Source organism: Entelurus aequoreus, linkage group LG18 (genome assembly GCF_033978785.1).
Source record: "Entelurus aequoreus isolate RoL-2023_Sb linkage group LG18, RoL_Eaeq_v1.1, whole genome shotgun sequence".
Classification (NCBI taxonomy): Eukaryota; Metazoa; Chordata; class Actinopteri; order Syngnathiformes; family Syngnathidae; genus Entelurus; species Entelurus aequoreus.
In genome coordinates, this window is record NC_084748.1 from 221,616 (window position 1) to 230,738 (window position 9,123).

The 9,123-nt window shown below is 38.5% G+C and overlaps 1 pseudogene; it reads left to right on the top strand.

The window, feature by feature from the left end:
* Nucleotides 1-1,296: 1,296 nt before the first annotated feature.
* LOC133633648 (amyloid beta precursor protein binding family B member 2-like) overlaps nt 1,297-9,123 on the top strand; it is a 144,033-nt pseudogene continuing 136,206 nt past the window's right edge.

A 9,123-nucleotide genomic window follows, 5' to 3' on the forward strand; every position in this document is an offset into this window, starting at 1 on the left:
ATAAGTTTATATCCGTAAATACAATGGAACATTTCAAAGAACAGTATATTATAGTACAATGCAGATAATATTGCGCAATCTTTAGTGTTACAACTAATTGGATACTATCAATCAATAAAATAATATAATATAAACCCATTTAATAAAGTCAAATACAAATAAGGCAACAAGAGAAGTAAAAAAATTTTTTAAAAAAATTTAAAAAAGAAGAATTGTGCACGCGACAGGAAGAATTTTGAAGAAATATGAAATATTCATAAGTTTATATCCAAAAATACAATGGAACATTTCAAAGAACAGTATATTATAGTACAATGCAGATAATATTGCATCATCTTTAGTGTTATAACTAATTGGATACTATCAATCAATAAAATAATATAATATAAACCCATTTAATAAAGTCAAGTACAAATAAGGCAACAAGAGAAGTAAAAAAAAATTAAAATTTAAAAAAAAAAGAAGAATTGTGCACGCAACAGGAAGAATTTTGAGGAAATATGAAATATTCATAAGTTTATATCCGTAAATACAATGGAACATTTCAAAGAACAGTATATTATAGTACAATGCAGATAATATTGCGTCATCTTTAGTGTTATAACTAATTGGATACTATCAATCAATACAATAATATAATATAAACCCATTTAATAAAGTCAAATACAAATAAGGCAACAAGAGAAGTAAAAAAAAATTAAAAAAAAATTAAATAAGAAGAATTGTGCACGAGACAGGAAGAATTTTGAAGAAATATGAAATATTCATAAGTTTATATCCGTAAATACAATGGAACATTTCAAAAAACAGTATATTATAATACAATGCAGATAATATTGCGTAATCTTTAGTGTTATAACTAATTGAATACTATCAATCAATAAAATAATATAATATAAACCCATTTAATAAAGTCAAATACAAATAAGGCAACAAGAGAAGTTAAAAAAAATTACATTTCTAAAAAAAAAGAAGAATTGTGCACGCGACAGGAAGAATTTTGAAGAAATATGAAATATTCATAAGTTTATATCCGTAAATACAATGGAACATTTCAAAGAACAGTATATTATAGTACAATGCAGATAATATTGCGTAATCTTTAGTGTTATAACTAATTGGATACTATCAATCAATAAAATAATATAATATTTAAAATTACTTTTCATACATATATTCTGCTTTTTATTCATTGTCAAAATACTTTAAGGGTATTTTTTTTTATCAATAAACTAAGTCGGGGAAAAAAAAAAAAATCCCGGGATCGTTTGCTTCCGGAGCAGTGTCCCCTGGTTCCCTCTACCGGGGAAAGGCGGCATGTGGGCGGGCAGGAGGAGCCGAGGAAGACGCGCAGAGGAAGCGGAGGGGAGGAGACCTTGCTCGGGACGGCAGCCGCGAGGAGGACGTGAACGCACCGTCAACGAGGTTAGTGATGAATCGTCGCTTTTAATCGCGGGTTGTGATGCTCGTTTGAAGACATTTTGGCCGGGGAAAAGTCTAGAAAGCGAGCGAGGAGGCTCCGTGCTGCTGCCCGCAGGGGCCCGTCGTATTGCGGACTGCCCTCGGTGGGGAGAGCCGGGGGCGCTGGAGCCTCAAATGGGGCGTTCACGGAACCCCAGCGTGTGTTTCGTCCCATTGTTGCAAACAAACCATGAATGCAATCCAACTTACCTTTTTTGACATCCAGACAAAACAAAGATAGCAGCATGACTCAACATTAACCACTTAATATCTTTATTGTCATAGTTTTAGCTACCAGTTTCAAACATGGTCGAATTAAGTGAATGCTGGTGTTAATGCATACATTAAGTTTGATTAAAAAACAACACTTTTTTTTTTTATAGGGAGACCTCAATACATCTTATTCACACATAAATAATAATATTTGGCAAGAATGGTGAGGCTGCACAAGAAAAAAACATTGGAGCAAAAGTGTGTTGATAACCATAGAGCACTGTCAGGAAATGTGATGTATTTGGAATTGCAGCTTTGTCACGCGAAATAAGGCTGTAGCCTGTAATTGTATCACACAACTGTGCCCAAGGCAGCTACTACTACGACTGGAGGATTCCCAACAACACCCACGCTGACCCTTCAGCAGCCACTTGCAAACCCCAACACCCGTGAAGTTGTCACGTTGTGTAAATGCTAAATAAAAAGAGAATACAACAAATCCCTTTCAACTTATATTCAATTGAATAGACTGCGAAGACAAGATACTTAACGTCCCAACTGGTAAACTTAGTTATTTTTTGCAAATATTAGCTCATTTAGAATGTTATGCCTGCAACATGTTTCAAAAAAGCTGGCACAAGTGGCAAAAAAGACTGAGAAAGTTGAGCAATGCTCGTCAAAGACTTATTGGGAACATACCACAGGTGTGCAGGCTAATTGGGAACAGGTGGGTGCCATGATTGGGTATAAAAGCAGCTTCCATGAAATGCTCAGTCGTTCACAAACAAGGACGGGGCGAGGGTCACCACTTTGTCAACAAATGCCTGAGCAAATTGTTGAAAAACAACATTTCTCAACAAGGAATTGAGGGATTTCACCATCTACGCTCCGTAATATCATCAAAAGGTTCAGAGAATCTGGAGAAATCACTGCACGTAAGCGGCAAGGCTGAAAACCAACATTGAATGCCCGTGACCTTCGATCCTTCTAGCAGTACTGCATCAAAAAAGCGACACCAGTGTGTAAAGGATATCACCACCTGGGCTCAGGAACACTTCAGAAACCCACTGTCAGTAACTACAGTTTGTCGCTACATCTGTAAGTACAAGCTAAAACTCTACTATGCAAAGCCAAAGCCATTTATCAACAACACCCAGGAACGCTTCGCTGGGCCCGAGCTCATCTAAGATGGACTGATGCGAAGTGGAAAATTGTTCTGGGGTCTGAGGAGTCCACATTTCAAATTGTTTTTGGAAACTGTGGACCAAAGAGGAAAAGAACCATCCGGATTGTTCTAGGGTGAAAGTGTAAAAGGCAGCATGTGTGATGGTATGGGGGTGTATTAGTGGCCAAGACATGGGTAACTTACACATCTGTGAAGGCACCATTAATGCTGAAAGGTACATACAGCTTTTGGAGCAATATATCAACGTTATCATGGACGCCCCTGCTTATTTCAGCAAGACAACGCCAAGCCACGTGTTACAACAGCGTGGCTTCGAAGTAAAAGAGTGCGGGTACTAGACTGGCCTGCCTGTAGTCCAGACATTGCAAATGTGTGAAGGCTAAAATATGAGAAGGGAGACTGTTGAACAACTTAAGCTGTACATCAAGCAAGAATGGGAAAGAATTCCACTTCAAAAATGTGTCTCCTCACTTCCCAAACCTTTACGGAGTGTTGTTAAAAGGAAAGGCCATGTAACACACTGGTCAAAATGCCTTTATTGCAATGTGTTGCTGCCATTAAATTCTTAGTTCATGATTATTTGCAAAAAATAAAAGAAGTTTGTCAGTGTGAACATGAAATATCTTGTCTTTGCAGTCTATTCAATTGAATATAAGTTGAAAAGCATTTGTTGTATTCTCTTTTTATTTACCATTTACACAACGTGACAACTTCACTGCTTTTGGGTTTTGTTTATAACACATGAAAAAATTGTCGTTTACACTACAATAACGTAACAATATATAAAGGTCCAACAATACATCATATATGGCTGATTTAGTGTGACTAAAACTATTTAGAAGTGCTAATAAAGGTTATTATGGAAGACTATATTATTGTTTACATTCAGAGCAGTCGTCTTTGAAACCAACTCAGGGTTGGTGAGAATGATTTCCGGTCAGGAAATCCGACCTTGTGGGGCGTTCCAGTGGAAACTCAGAATTGAAACTCGGATATGATGACTTCCCAGCACAAACGGAAGGCAGCAAAAGTTACGGGTTTAGAGTTAACGTAGTTGTTGTTTAGAGCAGTGTTTTTCAAACTTTTTTGAGCCAAGGCACATTTTTTGCGTTGAAAAAATCCGAAGGCACACCACCAACAGAAATTATAAAAAAACAAAACTCAGTTGACAGTGAAAAGTCGTTGTCACAATTGTTGGATATGACTTTAAAGCATAACCAAGCATGCATCACTATAGCTCTTGTCTCAAATTAGGTGTACTGTCACCACCTGTCACATCACGCCATGACTTATTTGGACTTTTTTATGTTTTCCTGTGTGTAGTGTTTTACTTCTTGTCTTGCGCTCCTATTTTGGTGGCCTTTTTCTCTTTTTTTTGGTATTTTCCTGCAGCAGTTTCATGTCTTCCTTTGAGCGATATTTCCCGCATCTACTTTGTTTTAGCGATCAAGAATATTTCAGTTGTTTTTATCCTTCTTTGTGTGGACATTGTTATGTCATGTTTGGATGTACATTCAGATGCTGTCTTTGCTCCACAGTAAGTCTTTGCTGTTGTCCAGCATTCTGTTTTTGTTTACTTTGTAGCCAGTTTCGTTCTGCAAATCCTTCCCTAAGTTTCACTGCCTTTTCTTAGGGGCACTCACCTTTTGTTAATTTTTGGTTTAAGCATTAGACACCTTTTTACCTGCACACTGCCTCCCGCTGTTTCCGACATCTACAAAGCAATTAGCTACCTGCTGCCACCTACTGATATGGAAGAGTATTACACGGTTACTCTGCCGAGCTCTAGACAGCACCGACACTCAACAACAACACATCATTTGCAGACTATAGTTACTGCTTTGCAAAAAATATTTTTAACCCACATAGGTGAAATGAGATAATCTCCCACGGCACACCAGACTGTATCTCACGGCACACTAGTGTGCCGCGGCACAGTGGTTGAAAAACACTGGTTTAGAGGATACATGTTGAATGGGTCCATGAACGCATCATGATAAGCCTAACACCCTGCAGTAAAGGATACATGTTGAATGGGTCCATGAACGCATCACGACAAGGCTAACACCCTGCAGTAGAGGATGCATTTTGGAATGTGTCCATGAAGGCATCACGATAAGACTAACACCTTGCAGTATATGTTGAACGGGTCCATGAAGGCATCACAATAAGACTAACACCTTGCAGTATATGATACATGTTGAATGGTTCCATGAAGGCATCACAATAAGGCTAACACCCTGCAGTAGAGGATACATTTTGGAATCTGTCCATGAAGGCATCACAATAAGACTAACACCTTGCAGTATATGATACATGTTGAATGGGTCCATGAAGGCATCACAATAAGACTAACACCCTGCAGTAGAGGATACATGTTGAATGGGTCCATGAACGCATCACAATAAGGCTAACACTCTGCAGTATTGGATACATGTTGAATGGTTCCATGAAGGCATCACAATAAGGCTAACACCCTGCAGTAGAGGATACATTTTGGAATCTGTCCATGAAGGCATCACAATAAGACTAACACCCTGCAGTACAGGATACATGTAGAATGGGTCCATGAAGGCATCACAATAAGGCTAACACCCTGCAGTACAGGATACATGTTGAATGGGTCCATGAAGGCATCACAATAAGACTAACACCTTGCAGTGTATGATACATGTTGAATGGGTCCATGAAGGCATCACAATAAAACTAACACCCTGCAGTAGAGGATACATGTTGAATGGGTCCATGAAGGCATCACGATAAGACTAACACCCTGCAGTAGAGGATACATGTTGAATGGGTCCATGAAGGCATCACGATTAGACTAACACCCTGCAGTAGAGGATACATGTTGAATGGGTCCATGAAGGCATCACGATAAGGCTAACACCTTGCAGTATATGATACATGTTGAATGGGTCCATGAAGGCATCACAATAAGACTAACACCCTGCAGTAGAGGATACATGTTGAATGGGTCCATGAAGGCATCACAATAAGGCTAACACCCTGCAGTACAGGATACATGTAGAATGGGTCCATGAAGGCATCACAATAAGGCTAACACCCTGCAGTACAGGATACATGTTGAATGGGTCCATGAAGGCATCACAATAAGACTAACACCTTGCAGTGTATGATACATGTTGAATGGGTCCATGAAGGCATCACAATAAAACTAACACCCTGCAGTAGAGGATACATGTTGAATGGGTCCATGAAGGCATCACGATAAGACTAACACCCTGCAGTAGAGGATACATGTTGAATGGGTCCATGAAGGCATCACGATTAGACTAACACCCTGCAGTAGAGGATACATGTTGAATGGGTCCATGAAGGCATCACGATAAGGCTAACACCTTGCAGTATATGATACATGTTGAATGGGTCCATGAAGGCATCACAATAAGGCTAACACCCTGCACTAGAGGATACATGTTGAATGGGTCCATGAAGGCATCACGATAAGACTAACACCCTGCAGTACAGGATACATGTAGAATGGGTCCATGAACGCATCACAATAAGACTAACACCGTGCAGTATATGATACATGTTGAATGGGTCCATGAAGGCATCACAATAAGGCTAACACCCTGCAGTACAGGATACATGTTGAATGGGTCCATGAAGGCATCACGACAAGACGAACACGTCAACATGTCATCAGACAGTGTGCAGTCAGTGTCACACGTACGTCTCACACGGGTGCAAAGAAGGTCATTGTCAAGAAAACTCACAAAGTGGGACATTCTCTTGACTTTGCTCACATTGTTTTGTGTGTGTGTGTGTGTGTGTGTGTGTGTGTGTGTGTGTGTGTGTGTGTGTGTGTGTGTGTGTGTGTGTGTGTGTGTGTGTGTGTGTGTGTGTGCATCCAGGGCCTCGTGTTGGCCAATAATTGTTCCCAGCCTTTTCTCCTGGACGAGCTTCTTGGGATGATTACAAGTGTTTGTTTAGTCTCAGCACGCAGGCGCTAAATGTCTTGTTTGTGTTACAAAGAAAGAATTTAGGCATGGATTACTCTCCTGATTATTGCCAGAGTTGGAAGCGGCCTTGCACGAGTCCCAGGTCTTAAGCAGAAGACCTGTCATGTCGACGGTGGCGTAAGAAGTTGTCTTCAGAGGGAGAAAGGAGGCCGTCTGACATTGTTGACAATAACAAGAATCGCCCAGAGGACTCGTCTGTTTATGGAACATTCCGCCGAGGTTTTCTCCCCCGTGTTTGTTTGGATTTGGAGATCACGTGTAAATGTTTTCCATTGTCCAGATCTCGTCTTAGACAGAGCGAGACGAGGGCTACTACTGCGGGGTAGGATGTCAAATCCCATCTTTTTATGTGCTCCTTCTCAAAGAAATGCCATTTCCAATGTGAATGCAAACTGACCCGCAGACTCCAATTCTAGTCAATGGTAAATGAGTTATACTTGTATTTAGGGCTGCAACTAACGATTCATTTGATAGTCGATTAATCTGTCGATTATTACTTCGATTAATCGATTAATAATCGGATAAAATAGACAAACTACATTTCTACACTATCCAGTATTTTATTGGAAAAAAACAGCATACTGGCACCATACTTATTTTGATTATTGTTTCTCAGCTGTTTGTAAATGTTGCACTTTATAAATAAAGGTTTAGTAAAAAAAAAAAAAAAAAAAAACTCTGCCCATAGACCCAACGAATCGATGACTAAATTAATCGGCAACTATTTTAATAATCGATTTTAATCGATTTAATCGATTAGTTGTTGCAGCCTTACTTGTATTGTGTTTTTCTACCTTTAAGGTACTCAAAGCGCTTTGACACTATTTCCACATTCACCTACTCGCACACTGATGTGCGTGCCGTACAAGGCCCTAACCACCACCCATCAGGAGCAAGGGTGACGCGTCTTGCTCAAGGACACAATGAACGTGACTCGGTTGGTAGAAGGTGGGGGTCGAACCAGGAACCCTCGGGTTGCTGGCACGGCCCACTCTCCCAACCGCGCCACGCCGTCCCCCAAGTAGGTCTCAGTCCTGGCTAGGGTTGTCCCGATACCAATATTTTGGTACCGGTACCAGTATCAAAATGTATTTTGATACTTTTCTAAATAAATGGGACCACAAAAAATGTAATTATTGGCTTTATTGGAAGAAAAAATCTTAGGGTACATGAAACATATGTTTATTATAGATAAATGCTTTAAAATGTAATATCGGAAATGATCGGTATCGTTTTTTTTTATTATCGGTATCGTTTTTTTTTGTTTTTTTTGTTGTTGTATTAAATCAACATAAAAAACACAAGATACACTTACAATTAGTGCACCAACCCAAAAAAACTCATTCACACAAAAGGGTTGTTTCCTTCTGTTATCAATATTCTGGTTCCTACATTATATATCAATATATATCAATACAGTCTGCAAGGGATACAGTCCGTAAGCACACATGATTGTGCGTGCTGCTGCTCCACTAATAGTACTAACCTTTAACAGTTAATTTTACTCATTTTCATTAATTACTAGTTTCTATGTAACTGATTTTATATTGTTTTACTTTCTTTTTTATTCAAGAAAATGTTTTTAATTTATTTATTTTATTTTATTTTATTAATCAAAAAAAAAAAAAAGGACCTTATCTTCACCATACCTGGTTGTCCAAATTAGGCATAATAATGTGTTAATTCCACAACTGTATATATCAGTATCGGTATCGGTTGATATCGGTATCGGTAATTAAAGAGTTGGACAATATCGGAATATCGGATATCGGCAAAAAGCCATTATCGGACATCCCTAGTTTATTATTGTAATTTAGTCCGTAAATAAAATGTTGAACATACTAGACAACTTGTATTTTAGTAGTAAGTAAACAAACAAAGACTCCTAATTAGTCTGCTGACGTATGCACTAACATATTGTGTCATTTATACACCTATTATTATTATTATTATTATTATTATTATTATTATTAATCCACTTGTTCATTTAATGTTAATGTCAATTTATCACAAATATTCTGGCAACTGACAGCTTTTTCCATAAAACCCCCCCAAAAAACAGTGGTACTGTTTTTCCATTTACCGTAAAATGTTGTAAAAAAACAAAACAACAAAAAAACAACAAAAAACATTTTACAGTAATATTTTGTGAATGTAAATTTTACTGCAGGCAGGATGTAGTCGCTGACATTGAGGGTAAACAAAGAGTTAATATCCACATTGCTGACATTGAGGGTAAACAAAGAGTTAATATCCACACTGCTGACATTGAGG